The sequence below is a fragment of the Molothrus aeneus genome, unplaced genomic scaffold, assembly GCF_037042795.1.
Source record: "Molothrus aeneus isolate 106 unplaced genomic scaffold, BPBGC_Maene_1.0 scaffold_40, whole genome shotgun sequence".
Taxonomy (NCBI): domain Eukaryota; kingdom Metazoa; phylum Chordata; class Aves; order Passeriformes; family Icteridae; genus Molothrus; species Molothrus aeneus.
In genome coordinates, this window is record NW_027099068.1 from 1,978,546 (window position 1) to 1,994,260 (window position 15,715).

Here is a 15,715-nt window from a genome sequence, read left to right on the forward strand (position 1 = left end):
AGGAAGGCGTGCAGGCAGCCTGGGGAGATCTGCTGCCTAGGCTTGATTTCAGTGCCAAGGGATAAAGGGCTCTTTCTGCTGCTTTTGTCTTTCCAGGGGCTTTGGAGCTGTTTATAAAGCCCTTGACACCAGCAGCGGACAACAGGTAAAGTGCCAACAGCCCCATGCCATTTTGCAGCTCCGGAGCGCTTTCCCCGCTGCTGTGAGCCCTGCCTGGAGGTTTGGGTGGCAGCTCCATGTCTGCAGCAGAGGCTGTTCCTCTGAAGTACACTCTAGGCTCAGGAGGCAGAATGCATTTGGGATGGCCTTTGGTGCTTCTGCTAAGCTCTGCTGTCGAGTGACAAGGCACTTTGGCCCAGCCCGCTGCCTCATTGCAGCAGCACTCGCTCCGTGCTGCTTGTGATCTCGAGCAGGGGGCGTCTTCTCAAGGTAAACGGTGGCCAATGTCATTTCAGGTGGCAATCAAGATCATGTCGCTTGAGGAGGAGATGTCCGAGGAGCTGGCTGCCAATGAAATCCTGGCCATGAGGGACAACAGGAGTCCCAATATCGTTACCTACTTAGACAGGTTGGCCTATTCTCATGTCAATGTAGCTTTAGCTAGTGCAAGCCCGAAGAGACGATGCCCTTTGGTCCCTGGCAGAGAAGGGAGCTGGTGGTGATTTCTCTGCTGGTCTCCAGAGCGTGGGAGGAGTTGGAGCTGGTGATCATGAATCTCTTGTGGCACACGTAGCTTGGAGAGCAGTTGCAAAAACCTGGCTCGGGCCCCTGGCTGACTGAGGCTGTGCCCATTGCTGTCTCTCCATGCCGTGGTTTTCTTCTTTCAGCTACCTGGTGGATGCGGAGCTCTGGCTGGCCATGGAGTTCATGGACGGCGGCACCTTGTTTGATGTGCTCAGCGCGGTGTACCCGGAGGAAGGACAGATAGGCGCTGTCTGTCGGGAGGTGAGGGATCCCGCTTGTGCTTCCCCAAGCCTGCCCAGGATGCTGCTTGCCAGCTGGAGGTTAAGGACAGCTGGGATTTCTTGCTCTCACCTTTCTTTTGCTGCTGCTGCTGCTGCTGCTCTTCTCACCACACACATAGGAGAAGAGCGAGCATGGGAAGTGAACTGCCTGCCGCTGTGCCCGCACTCCTCAGGCTCTGTTCTTGCACTCTTCCATCCTGTGTGTCCTCTGGCGCTGGTGCTGGCTCACTCGCTTGGTTTCACTTGCTTCCTCTTCTCAGCTTTGCCTGGGAATGTTTGCCTGGAGCCTGTCTGTCTGTCCTATATTCCTTGCCATGCAGGTGGCAGAATTTCAAGCTAAGGGCAAAGAGCCGTCCTCAGCTGCAAAGGATAGCATTGCAGCCCGCATGGCGACGGATTCTGGAACAGCTCTTAGGTGCTGCTTCCTCCTCTGCTGCCACTAGGCTTCCCCAAAAATATTTGCCGTGCCGCCTCCCAGCAAAAGGTGACGCGCTTCCTACCCAAGGCCGGCGGAACTTTTGGGAGCTTGGATGCCTTTGCTTGGAAATCGAGAAAAAACTTCCAAGAGTGTTGAAGCAGCAAGCTCTTCTTCGTGACAGCACCATGATGCTGCGCCCTCGCTCACAATTCCCTGAGAAAGCCGTCAGTCCCGTCGAGCTCTTTCCTTTCTGGTGGGATGAAATCCGATCCTGTACGTTAACTTTCCCTCCCTCCTTTTTCTCTCTCAGTGCCTGCAAGGACTGCATTTCCTTCATTCCCGCCAAGTCATCCACAGAGACATCAAAAGCAACAACGTCCTTGTGGGCATGGATGGATCTGTCAAGTTGGGTGGGTATCCCTGCTGGGCTGCAGCATTTCCAGCACCTGCCATGCGCTTGCATTTCGGTGACTGCCACTGGGGCAGAAGCGCCGCTTGGCCAGTGCGTGAATGGTGAGGGTGTTGTGGATGTGGCCGATGCATTATTTGCCTGGCTCCAGGCACGTGGAAGGAGAGCTCAGCTGCTTTTTCAGCTAGATTCAGCAAGGCCTGGTCAGGCTTGGAGTGGGCAATGGTTTTGGCCGCTTTGCCAGTGGGAGCTGGCTTTGACAGGCTTTGTTTTTGGCCTCAGGTGACTTTGGCCTCTGTGCTCAGCTCAGCCCTGAGCGCAGCAAGCGCAGCTCCAGCGTCGGCACTCCCAGCTGGATGGCGCCGGAGGTGGTGAGAGGAGAAGCCTACGGCCCCAAAGTGGACATCTGGTCCCTGGGCATCATGGGGCTGGAAATGGTGGAAGGGGAAGCTCCTTACGAGCGGGAAGCCCGTCTCAGGGTAAGGTGCAGCTTAGCAAGAGGGCTCTGTGTGGAGAGAGCTGCTGTGGCTAGCAAAGGAGTAGGTGCAGTGTCCTCTTGCATCCGTGTGCTGTAGGTTTTTGAACTGATAGAAAGGAACGGGCCCCCAAAACTGCAGAACCCCAGGCACCACTCGGCTCTCCTGCGCGACTTCCTCCGCTGCTGCCTGCAGGCTGACGAGGACAGGCGCTGGTCTGCCCAGGAGCTCCTGCAGGTAAGAAAAAGCAAAGGGGCAAAAAGCCCTGGCAGCTGAGGACACCTGCATGAAGGCATGAGGAAGAGTGTGGGCCACGTGGCGCAGACAGCTCCCAGCACAGCAAGGCGCAGGGGGACATGCTGCCCTCGGTGCTCTTTGTGTGTCTTCCTGGTAGCCAGGGAATCCTGCTTGAGCCCGTGAGGATGGGATTCTGGAAAGTAAGAGTTCCTTTCTTTGTTCTTTTTTCCTCTGGGCAGCATCCCTTTGTGATCTCAGGCGATCCTGCCTCCAGCCTGGCTGCTCTGATCACCTCAGCCAAGCAAGTGCAGGAAGACTGGAGAGGAGACACCTGCGCCTGAGGAGGCCCTTATGCTCCGCCAGCCCAGAGGAGGGAAAAGGGGATGTGTCATCTTTAGGCAGAGCTCCAGCCATCCCCTGAGTATTAAGAGGAGCTGTGCCATAGATAGGAAATGTGATTTTTTTTCGTATTTGCTCAGTTTAGGTGTTTGGTTAGGTTAGGTAAGGTAAGGTAAGGTTAGGTTAGGTTAGGTTAGGTTAGGTTAGGTTAGGTTAGGTTAGGTTAGGTTAGGTTAGGTTTGGTTAGGTGTGTGCTAGGTTCAATTTAAAGCTGAGTTGTTTTTTCTTTCTCCAAGAGATGAAAGTTTAAAAGAACTAGGATATATAGGGATCACCATTTAAGGGCTATGGAACGTAGATATCTTAGATAATAGAGGATTGTTTAGCTTAGAATAGAGTGTTGTTAATTGAGGCAAGCTCTGAGGTATCTTTGAAGTAGAAATGAAAGAATTGTCATAATAAGAATTAAGCTGTGAGAGGAAAAGCTGCGCTGCAGCCGAACTGGAGCCTGCAGGCGCTCCAAGCTGTCAGCCTGAACAGGCCACCTGCAGGACAGAAGGATGAAGATGGAGAAGTAGCGAGGGGATACTTTGTTTCAGCCCGAGTGAGAATAAAAGTCTAAAATATCCAGAGTGTTGTAAGACTCCCTTCCTTGCCAGGCTGTAGCTAAGTGGACGGTCCCCTTCAGAGGCCCAAAGAACATAGTGAGGTAAGCAGCTTTGCTTGCCTGAAGCGTGGAATGCCCGCGGGAAGCTGCCAGACTTGCGGGTAATGAACGCCAGGTAATGAGCTCACATTCAGGACAACACCAGGAGGCAGATGTGCACTCCTTTCTGGGCCTCTTGTCGTGAAGATGTCAGGGTGATCAGCAGGAATGACCATTTTGTTCCCAGCCTCCGCTCACTATGTCACCTATGGGATGGAATGGCATTCTCATAGCGGCATCTGGCCCTTCCTCCCTGCTTCTCTTTTCCCCCCTTTTCAGCCCAGAGCCCCAGGGACCATCTGGGCCAGCCTGATCCCCCACGGCTGTGTGCAACCACCAGGGCCTCCTGCACAGCCCCATTCCCACTCTGCTGCCTCCTTGGCCTTTTCCCACATCTGGGCCAGCCTGCTCTTGCCAGCTGTTGGGCACACACACACAGCATACCGCACCTGTCAGGGAGCAATTTGATGCAGGAGCCCCTGCTAAGCACGGCTCAGCAGCCCGGCACTTTTCCCACCGAGCTGTGGCTCCATTTGGACTCCATCTGCTGGGATACCCTCTGTGAGGGACCGCTCAGGGACTGGATGCTCCTTGACTGGTGCCCACAGGCCTGATTTCCACGCCTCCCCATTCCTCCTAGCCCTAAGGCTGCCTCAGCCTTCTAAACACAACTTTTCTTACTCTAATGCCTTTCTGTGCTTTACTTCATACTCTAAGCAGGAGTACACAGTTTTGATTGTCTTTAATCTAGAATTAAGAACAATAAGTTGGAAGTGCTGCTAGAGTTTGTCATTTTAAACTTGAAGCAACTGCAAAAAGTAGAGAGGCTTTCGGTGCAGCTTTTCAGTTAATTTGAAGTCTCCTTCCTCTTCACTCAGTTTCAGCATATCTGTTGATTTTCCTCTGCTGTCATCTTTTAAGCTTCATCACTTGTCTATGGATCTGTAAAAAACCCCTGTCAACCCAGGGCAAATTTACTAGCCTTTGTATTTTTCCTCCTCTGGAAAAGCTGAGGCTCCTGTGATCTTCTCCTGTGATCTAGACTTGGATTCCCATCTTGGCTCTGGCTAAGAGCAGAACAAATGGAATTTCTTACCTGCTAGTAAGATCTGCTAGCAAAGGTCACAGTTAGAGCTAAGCATAAGGCTTCTCTCCCTCCGCCGAATACACATCTTTGTGTCTAGGCCTGGCGATGTCCAGGAGCACCTGGAAGCTACTGCCAAGGACAAAAGTCTCACTCTTGCTCGTTTTGACACGGAGTTTTTGGTAGGATTTTGATCTACGTCTACAGTCATCTACAGGAACTGGATTTTTTAGATACAAAGTGCCTTCAAGCAACATTTCTAAGCATAGTGGGCAAGGAAGTCCAGATACTAATGAGTTGTGGTTGGTTTTAACTCTGTGGAACATCTGGCACAATATCCCACAACGTGTTATTTTTGACTCTTTCAGGCGTTTAAAACTCAGGCTTATTCTTGTCAACACTTTTCTTTCCTCCCTTCAGAAATCTGCATGCCCAGGTACTCAATTCTTTCCCAGTTTGTTGACAAGCTACCTGTCAGACAATACTTGTCTCTTGATCCAGAGATGGGGAACTGTCACCATTAGGCCGGACGTGACATACACACGTGATCAGGGTCCAAGAAGAAAAAAGTTTTCTTTATTCTGCGTGTTCTCCAGCTTCTACACTCTTAACAAAGCGTGATCTTAAGTCACTGACTACACCACAAGAACTTCTTATATCCATTGGTGCAAAGCAATTAACGTCAATAGAATTGGCAAAAGTTTTACAGAAATTTATAAGGCAAGTATACACATCTACTTAGGCACTAGTCTAGCTTACGAAAATTTCATCTCTCTTTACTAATCGGTTTCCATGCTGACGGCCTTGTCTTCTTCCTTGCTATGGATACACTCAAAACCCATCAATTGGGATGTCTTCTATGAACTCAGCTTTGCTTGCAGGCCAGCTGTCAAGCCCCTCCACAGGTCAGCACGCACCCGCGTGCTCGAGAAGTGACTGCAGCCTAAAATACTCCTGGAACTTTATTATCTTTGCTTCTTTTTCCCCCTAAATGTCATTGAAGAAGTGAGACTTTTCAGAACCAGCTCCCATGCCACCTAGAAGAAGCAGACTTTTGCTTTCAGTCAAAGCTTTTGGGACCAAAAGGCGCGTTTGCTTGGATTCCTTGGATGCCGCTTGGGTTGGCCCATTTTCTGAGTTCCCCTGGGACGCCTTGAGCACTGCCTTATGGACTGGGAGGACATTTTCTGCTGCTTTATGAGTGAGGAGAACTTCCCAGGCTTTTCTTTCGCATCAGCTGTACAGAAGGTTGCCTTGCTGGGCACAAGGAAGCCATAGAACAGCTGCTATTGTGAGGTCAGGGGAGCGGTGCCACGTCACAGTGCTGTCAGCACAGCGTTGCCCCGGTGCACGCAAGGCCTGCTTGTCCAGAGCGGCTCTTCTGCTCGCTCCCTGCAGGAGGATCCTTGTGCTCAAGGAGTTCTCAGCAGACGGCCTGCACCCCGAGAGGAGTCTGGGCTTTGCCTTGGCTGGCATTCAGTGTGCAAACCCGCACAGCGCTGCCAAAATGATCGGGCAGGTCTGTGCCGCGGTTTGCACGGTCTTTTCTGTTGTCTATTCTGGCTACTACCTGACCCAGCTGACTCGTAAGTAAAGGTTTCTCCTGGGGCTGGCATCACCCGGCTTTTGCTTCACTCTGCTCTTTATGCCGCAGCAGTGACCGAGTTTATTTGGGAACACAATGGCCATGAAGATGCCACCGCTTTGGTCAATGTCCTGCCAGCAGCATCAGCTAAAAAGGGGGCATCTGTGTACTGGGGGGCGGGTGCAGAGTATTTGCCCCGCAACCTGCAGCGGTTGCCTTCCCTCCCCGAGAGAGTGCGCGGCACTGGAGTCTGTCATTTCCTCCTCTTGCTGCTTCAAGCAAGACAAGCTGCTAATTGCAGACTCGGAGGGGAGATGCTCAGAAGTACTGCTAGCAACTCGGTGGCTCTCTCCAGGAGCGAAGGAAAGCACCTTTCGCTCCCAATTCTGCCCCTTAGAGGCCTTGGCTGCGTGACTTGACCCTTTGATGGTGTGCCAAGACTGCGATTCCCTTGGCGATGCAGCACAAAGTCCAGTGCAGGGAGGGTTTGCTGCTGAGCCCAGCAGCTGTTCCTGGGCTGCTTCAGCAGGGAGCTGCCACAGGGAAGGGGCCCTTTGTGGAAGCTTTGCTGAGCTACCATCTTCAGCCAAGGCATGGGAATTAGGGCATGCCATTTAAAAGAATCTACATCTAAAAAGAAAAAGAAAGAGTAGAAAGAGAAGAGGAAAATGCTGCTTGAGCTGTTGGGCACAAGGGAAGCTGAGAGTGTGGAAGAGCAAGGGACATTTCCAGCAACGTCTTTCTATTTCTCTCTTGGCAAAAGAGGCCCAAATGTAGACAGAGCCTACTCTAGCGTCCTTGTTGTTCTCTTGCCTGCTGTGGGAAAGAGCTGTTGCTCCTGGAGGCCTATTGGGAAAGGGAAATGCTCTGTGTTGGGACTGCCTTGTGCTGCGGGAGTGGCCAGCACAGGCACTTTTCTAAGGGCCTCTGGTTCCTTTTCCCTTGCTGGCTGCAGGTCACCTGACACGCGGATGGAGGCAAGCCTGGCCTTTGGTGAGTGGCAAAGGAAGCTGTGACGTTGCTGGCGTGTGACAATGGGGCGGCAATTCTGCCAGCTTGGCCTCTTGCAGTCCAGTGTGGAGTGCCAGCGTGGGAGGCTGAAAGAAAGGGCAAGTGCCCCGTGGCATCAGCAGTAGCAAAGGGAGCACTGGCTGTTTGCTGATTTTGCAGGGAAGAGCCTTTCAAGAGATGAAAGGCAAATGGGACAGCTCCAAGGCATCTTGCTGCTTCTAGGCAGCAGGGAAGCTCAAATGCACAGCAAGATGGGAGTAGCACCTCATTCAGCCAACTTCCTGGGCTTTTCATGACTCAGAGTCCCACTTGTATCAAAGTCTTCCATTTCCCCTTCTTCTGGGTCCTTTCCCAGCTCAACAGAAAGCAGCTCCTGAGGGATCGCCTTTTGCCCATCTCTCTCACTTCTGACTGTCTGCAGGCCTCAACAGCAGGGTCAGCAGCTCCTCTGGCTGCCTCTGGCATTGAGGAAGAGGCTGAAGAGGAGGAAAGGAGCATCAAGCCTCCAGCTGCTTTCCCTGCACAGCCTGAACTTGCAGAGCCGGTGAGTGGCAGCTGAGCATGGCCCTGCCTTTGGTGCAGGGCCAGGCTTCCAGTTTTGGAGCAGCCCTTGTTGCTCGTGGCTGAAGATGCTGGGCGGCTGTGTGCCTGCCGTGACCTAGTGCTGCTTCAGGCAAGCCAGCGAGCCCTGGCCAATGGGTTCTGAAGTTTGGCATTTAAGCTGGGATGCTGAGAGGGCCTGAGAATGTCTCTTGGCATCAGACAGGAGGCAGCATTCAATGATTCTCAGTGTAGGAGTCAGCCCCGTGTGCCCATTGTCAGTGCAGGCTGCCTGTGGTCAGCGGACGGAGCGGCCCAAAGACGCAGTTGCCGGCCTTGCAGGGGACCTGGCAGACACTGGCCCCTGGAGGGGACCTGCCCTCTCCATGGACTAATTAGCTTCAGGCTGTGCTTCACTTCCAGCCGGTCAGAGCAGCCTTTGGAGAGGAGAATCCTTGGCAGCCCTACATTGTGAAGGGCGGGTGGGTCTGGGCAGGGCAGGAAGGCGTCTCCGAAGGGCCGCTCCCTAAAGGCTGCCATGGAGAGGGGCAATCTGTGAAACAGATCAGAGAAGGGCAATGCTGCGGGCTTCTGAGCAGACCACTGCATGCCAGTTGCGGGCTGATTTCATTGCCCAGGGAAAGACAGGAGGAGGAAAGCAAGAAGGCCCTGGGGCCCTGCTCTGATGTCTTTCTGGATCTTGGCAGCCCCATCGATCCCTTGTTGCCAATGTCTTGCAGAAAAGCTGAAAACATGGAGCATGGAGGTGGCCCTGAGGGGCTGGATCCAAGTAGCCTTTGGGCTTTTGCCAAGTTGCCTTTGAGAAGGGGACATGGGAAACGCCCCAGCTGGAGAGGCCTGGGGGTGGCTGACAGCACCTTCCCAAGGCCTTGCTTTGGCCGTGCACTGGGCGGGGCATGTGTGCCAGGCACCCTTCTGACGGGCAATCCTTCCTTGTCCCAGCTCAACACAGGCTCTGCAATTCAACCTGGTGCCGGTGGACCAGCGTGGACTGCAGCAGCCAGCTCGCCCCCCGCTGCTGGCACTTCCTGCAGCAGCGCAGCCCAGCAGCCCGAGAAGAGGCAGGAGCAGGGCCGGAAGACACTGAGTGAGTCGGGTGCATTTCTTGTCTGCCAGAGCAGTGTGTTGTGTGCGTGTCTGGGGGTAGGCTGTGCCAGAAGTTGCCCCTCAGTCTCAGAGGCGCTTAGGCCTCTCGGCAGAAGCTGTTGTTGTGCTTTGAGGCAGCGCAGCAGCGCTCAGGGACTTCCTGCTGCCTGTGAGGGCGGCTGGGCCTGGCTTGGCTCGGCCTGGGCTGCCTTGTGTGCCAAAGACAAAAGCAGAGATTGTTTCTGCTTGAGCAGAAGGCTGGCACCTAGCAAGTGCCTAGGCCCCAGGGAGCTCTCTGGCCCCAGCTGTTTTCGGGCTCCTGTTCTTGCACCTCCTCTGGCTCAGACACTTTGTGGCCCTGGCAGTGGACCTGCCAGTGATGGTGGGTGTGACTGCAGAGGCTGCAAAGGCCCTTGGTGACCTCTTAGGGCCCTCTTCTTAAGGTCTCATCATTTTGGCTTATGGCATGGGATGCTGCGCTTGAAAGAAATAAAGGCCTTCTGGGAAAGGCCACCTGATGAAAGGTGGAGAAGATGGCCCTCCCACTTGCTGGTCTCAGCAGCTGGAAGCCAGGGGACCGCAAAGGGCCCAGAGCTGCCGGCAGCGGGGCTGCCTTTAGGAGGGTGTGGGGAGCGGCGTCTCTGTGTGCGAGCGAGCGCCCTGCGCTGCTTTTGTCTTTCAGGGAGCATTGTGAGTCCGGGCCAGCCAATGAGCAAATACACGGCATTTGAAGAACTGGGACGAGGGTAAGCGTGGCCTCGGCTCCTTTTCCAAAAGTGTGGGCCAGGTCTTTGGCTGGTGCAATATCAAGCGTGAAGTCAGGCAAGCTCCAATCACGGTCAGGCTCTGGCTTTACCTCCTGTCGCCTGCCTGGACTGCTGGGTCAGAACAATGCGAAGGCCTCATCCAAGACAAGTTGATGCTGGCATTGTCTTGCTTGCAGCAAGGAGGAGCAGGAGCTGGGAAGCCCTCTGCCCCTGCCGCTTTCTGGCCTGAAAGAGCACCTTGCCACTCAAGAAATGTCAGATTCTCAAGGACAGTCTTCTGACTCTAATTGTTCTCACTCTTTTGACACACACATGCATGCACACCCGCACAAGGAGGAGAGTTCCCCTTAGGTTTGGAAATGACCTGGCTGGGCGTGTGCCTTGGAGATTTCCAGCAGCCCTTGGTCTTCATGCTGCACCTTAGTGTTCCCTTGGACAGGCTGCCCCGCAGGGCAGAGGGCTCACGGGCCGACGTGCTGCTGGCCGAAGAGACGCCGCAGCCAGGCGTTTTCTAAGGAAGGCGTGCAGGCAGCCTGGGGAGATCTGCTGCCTAGGCTTGATTTCAGTGCCAAGGGATAAAGGGCTCTTTCTGCTGCTTTTGTCTTTCCAGGGGCTTTGGAGCTGTTTATAAAGCCCTTGACACCAGCAGCGGACAACAGGTAAAGTGCCAACAGCCCCATGCCATTTTGCAGCTCCGGAGCGCTTTCCCCGCTGCTGTGAGCCCTGCCTGGAGGTTTGGGTGGCAGCTCCATGTCTGCAGCAGAGGCTGTTCCTCTGAAGTACACTCTAGGCTCAGGAGGCAGAATGCATTTGGGATGGCCTTTGGTGCTTCTGCTAAGCTCTGCTGTCGAGTGACAAGGCACTTTGGCCCAGCCCGCTGCCTCATTGCAGCAGCACTCGCTCCGTGCTGCTTGTGATCTCGAGCAGGGGGCGTCTTCTCAAGGTAAACGGTGGCCAATGTCATTTCAGGTGGCAATCAAGATCATGTCGCTTGAGGAGGAGATGTCCGAGGAGCTGGCTGCCAATGAAATCCTGGCCATGAGGGACAACAGGAGTCCCAATATCGTTACCTACTTAGACAGGTTGGCCTATTCTCATGTCAATGTAGCTTTAGCTAGTGCAAGCCCGAAGAGACGATGCCCTTTGGTCCCTGGCAGAGAAGGGAGCTGGTGGTGATTTCTCTGCTGGTCTCCAGAGCGTGGGAGGAGTTGGAGCTGGTGATCATGAATCTCTTGTGGCACACGTAGCTTGGAGAGCAGTTGCAAAAACCTGGCTCGGGCCCCTGGCTGACTGAGGCTGTGCCCATTGCTGTCTCTCCATGCCGTGGTTTTCTTCTTTCAGCTACCTGGTGGATGCGGAGCTCTGGCTGGCCATGGAGTTCATGGACGGCGGCACCTTGTTTGATGTGCTCAGCGCGGTGTACCCGGAGGAAGGACAGATAGGCGCTGTCTGTCGGGAGGTGAGGGATCCCGCTTGTGCTTCCCCAAGCCTGCCCAGGATGCTGCTTGCCAGCTGGAGGTTAAGGACAGCTGGGATTTCTTGCTCTCACCTTTCTTTTGCTGCTGCTGCTGCTGCTGCTCTTCTCACCACACACATAGGAGAAGAGCGAGCATGGGAAGTGAACTGCCTGCCGCTGTGCCCGCACTCCTCAGGCTCTGTTCTTGCACTCTTCCATCCTGTGTGTCCTCTGGCGCTGGTGCTGGCTCACTCGCTTGGTTTCACTTGCTTCCTCTTCTCAGCTTTGCCTGGGAATGTTTGCCTGGAGCCTGTCTGTCTGTCCTATATTCCTTGCCATGCAGGTGGCAGAATTTCAAGCTAAGGGCAAAGAGCCGTCCTCAGCTGCAAAGGATAGCATTGCAGCCCGCATGGCGACGGAATCTGGAACAGCTCTAAGGTGCTGCTTCCTCCTCTGCTGCCACTAGGCTTCCCCAAAAATATTTGCCGTGCCGCCTCCCAGCAAAAGGTGACGCGCTTCCTACCCAAGGCCGGCGGAACTTTTGGGAGCTTGGATGCCTTTGCTTGGAAATCGAGAAAAAACTTCCAAGAGTGTTGAAGCAGCAAGCTCTTCTTCGTGACAGCACCATGATGCTGCGCCCTCGCTCACAATTCCCTGAGAAAGCCGTCAGTCCCGTCGAGCTCTTTCCTTTCTGGTGGGATGAAATCCGATCCTGTACGTTAACTTTCCCTCCCTCCTTTTTCTCTCTCAGTGCCTGCAAGGACTGCATTTCCTTCATTCCCGCCAAGTCATCCACAGAGACATCAAAAGCAACAACGTCCTTGTGGGCATGGATGGATCTGTCAAGTTGGGTGGGTATCCCTGCTGGGCTGCAGCATTTCCAGCACCTGCCGTGCGCTTGCATTTCGGTGACTGCCACTGGGGCAGAAGCGCCGCTTGGCCAGTGCGTGAATGGTGAGGGTGTTGTGGATGTGGCCGATGCATTATTTGCCTGGCTCCAGGCACGTGGAAGGAGATCTCAGCTGCTTTTTCAGCTAGATTCAGCAAGGCCTGGTCAGGCTTGGAGTGGGCAATGGTTTTGGCCGCTTTGCCAGTGGGAGCTGGCTTTGACAGGCTTTGTTTTTGGCCTCAGGTGACTTTGGCCTCTGTGCTCAGCTCAGCCCTGAGCGCAGCAAGCGCAGCTCCAGCGTCGGCACTCCCAGCTGGATGGCGCCGGAGGTGGTGAGAGGAGAAGCCTACGGCCCCAAAGTGGACATCTGGTCCCTGGGCATCATGGGGCTGGAAATGGTGGAAGGGGAAGCTCCTTACGAGCGGGAAGCCCGTCTCAGGGTAAGGTGCAGCTTAGCAAGAGGGCTCTGTGTGGAGAGAGCTGCTGTGGCTAGCAAAGGAGTAGGTGCAGTGTCCTCTTGCATCCGTGTGCTGTAGGTTTTTGAACTGATAGAAAGGAACGGGCCCCCAAAACTGCAGAACCCCAGGCACCACTCGGCTCTCCTGCGCGACTTCCTCCGCTGCTGCCTGCAGGCTGACGAGGACAGGCGCTGGTCTGCCCAGGAGCTCCTGCAGGTAAGAAAAAGCAAAGGGGCAAAAAGCCCTGGCAGCTGAGGACACCTGCATGAAGGCATGAGGAAGAGTGTGGGCCACGTGGCGCAGACAGCTCCCAGCACAGCAAGGCGCAGGGGGACATGCTGCCCTCGGTGCTCTTTGTGTGTCTTCCTGGTAGCCAGGGAATCCTGCTTGAGCCCGTGAGGATGGGATTCTGGAAAGTAAGAGTTCCTTTCTTTGTTCTTTTTTCCTCTGGGCAGCATCCCTTTGTGACCTCAGGCGATCCTGCCTCCAGCCTGGCTGCTCTGATCACCTCAGCCAAGCAAGTGCAGGAAGACTGGAGAGGAGACACCTGCGCCTGAGGAGGCCCTTATGCTCCGCCAGCCCAGAGGAGGGAAAAGGGGATGTGTCATCTTTAGGCAGAGCTCCAGCCATCCCCTGAGTATTAAGAGGAGCTGTGCCATAGATAGGAAATGTGATTTTTTTTCGTATTTGCTCAGTTTAGGTGTTTGGTTAGGTTAGGTAAGGTAAGGTAAGGTTAGGTTAGGTTAGGTTAGGTTAGGTTAGGTTAGGTTAGGTTAGGTTAGGTTAGGTTAGGTTAGGTTAGGTTTGGTTAGGTGTGTGCTAGGTTCAATTTAAAGCTGAGTTGTTTTTTCTTTCTCCAAGAGATGAAAGTTTAAAAGAACTAGGATATATAGGGATCACCATTTAAGGGCTATGGAACGTAGATATCTTAGATAATAGAGGATTGTTTAGCTTAGAATAGAGTGTTGTTAATTGAGGCAAGCTCTGAGGTATCTTTGAAGTAGAAATGAAAGAATTGTCATAATAAGAATTAAGCTGTGAGAGGAAAAGCTGCGCTGCAGCCGAACTGGAGCCTGCAGGCGCTCCAAGCTGTCAGCCTGAACAGGCCACCTGCAGGACAGAAGGATGAAGATGGAGAAGTAGCGAGGGGATACTTTGTTTCAGCCCGAGTGAGAATAAAAGTCTAAAATATCCAGAGTGTTGTAAGACTCCCTTCCTTGCCAAGCTGTAGCTAAGTGGACGGTCCCCTTCAGAGGCCCAAAGAACATAGTGAGGTAAGCAGCTTTGCTTGCCTGAAGCGTGGAATGCCCGCGGGAAGCTGCCAGACTTGCGGGTAATGAACGCCAGGTAATGAGCTCACATTCAGGACAACACCAGGAGGCAGATGTGCACTCCTTTCTGGGCCTCTTGTCGTGAAGATGTCAGGGTGATCAGCAGGAATGACCATTTTGTTCCCAGCCTCCTCTCACTATGTCACCTATGGGATGGAATGGCATTCTCATAACGGCATCTGGCCCTTCCTCCCTGCTTCTCTTTTCCCCCCTTTTCAGCCCAGAGCCCCAGGGACCATCTGGGCCAGCCTGATCCCCCACGGCTGTGTGCAACCACCAGGGCCTCCTGCACAGCCCCATTCCCACTCTGCTGCCTCCTTGGCCTTTTCCCACATCTGGGCCAGCCTGCTCTTGCCAGCTGTTGGGCACACACACACAGCATACCGCACCTGTCAGGGAGCAATTTGATGCAGGAGCCCCTGCTAAGCACGGCTCAGCAGCCCGGCACTTTTCCCACCGAGCTGTGGCTCCATTTGGACTCCATCTGCTGGGATACCCTCTGTGAGGGACCGCTCAGGGACTGGATGCTCCTTGACTGGTGCCCACAGGCCTGATTTCCACGCCTCCCCATTCCTCCTAGCCCTAAGGCTGCCTCAGCCTTCTAAACACAACTTTTCTTACTCTAATGCCTTTCTGTGCTTTACTTCATACTCTAAGCAGGAGTACACAGTTTTGATTGTCTTTAATCTAGAATTAAGAACAATAAGTTGGAAGTGCTGCTAGAGTTTGTCATTTTAAACTTGAAGCAACTGCAAAAAGTAGAGAGGCTTTCGGTGCAGCTTTTCAGTTAATTTGAAGTCTCCTTCCTCTTCACTCAGTTTCAGCATATCTGTTGATTTTCCTCTGCTGTCATCTTTTAAGCTTCATCACTTGTCTATGGATCTGTAAAAAAACCCCTGTCAACCCAGGGCAAATTTACTAGCCTTTGTATTTTTCCTCCTCTGGAAAAGCTGAGGCTCCTGTGATCTTCTCCTGTGATCTAGACTTGGATTCCCATCTTGGCTCTGGCTAAGAGCAGAACAAATGGAATTTCTTACCTGCTAGTAAGATCTGCTAGCAAAGGTCACAGTTAGAGCTAAGCATAAGGCTTCTCTCCCTCCGCCGAATACACATCTTTGTGTCTAGGCCTGGCGATGTCCAGGAGCACCTGGAAGCTACTGCCAAGGACAAAAGTCTCACTCTTGCTCGTTTTGACACGGAGTTTTTGGTAGGATTTTGATCTACGTCTACAGTCATCTACAGGAACTGGATTTTTTAGATACAAAGTGCCTTCAAGCAACATTTCTAAGCATAGTGGGCAAGGAAGTCCAGATACTAATGAGTTGTGGTTGGTTTTAACTCTGTGGAACATCTGGCACAATATCCCACAACGTGTTATTTTTGACTCTTTCAGGCGTTTAAAACTCAGGCTTATTCTTGTCAACACTTTTCTTTCCTCCCTTCAGAAATCTGCATGCCCAGGTACTCAATTCTTTCCCAGTTTGTTGACAAGCTACCTGTCAGACAATACTTGTCTCTTGATCCAGAGATAAGGAACTGTCACCATTAGGCCGGACGTGACATACACACGTGATCAGGGTCCAAGAAGAAAAAAGTTTTCTTTATTCTGCGTGTTCTCCAGCTTCTACACTCTTAACAAAGCGTGATCTTAAGTCACTGACTACACCACAAGAACTTCTTATATCCATTGGTGCAAAGCAATTAACGTCAATAGAATTGGCAAAAGTTTTACAGAAATTTATAAGGCAAGTATACACATCTACTTAGGCACTAGTCTAGCTTACGAAAATTTCATCTCTCTTTACTAATCGGTTTCCATGCTGACGGCCTTGTCTTCTTCCTTGCTATGGATACACTCAAAACCCATCAATTGGGATGTCTTCTATGAACTCAGCTTTGCTTGCAGGCCAGCTGTCAAGCCCCTCCACAGGTCAGCA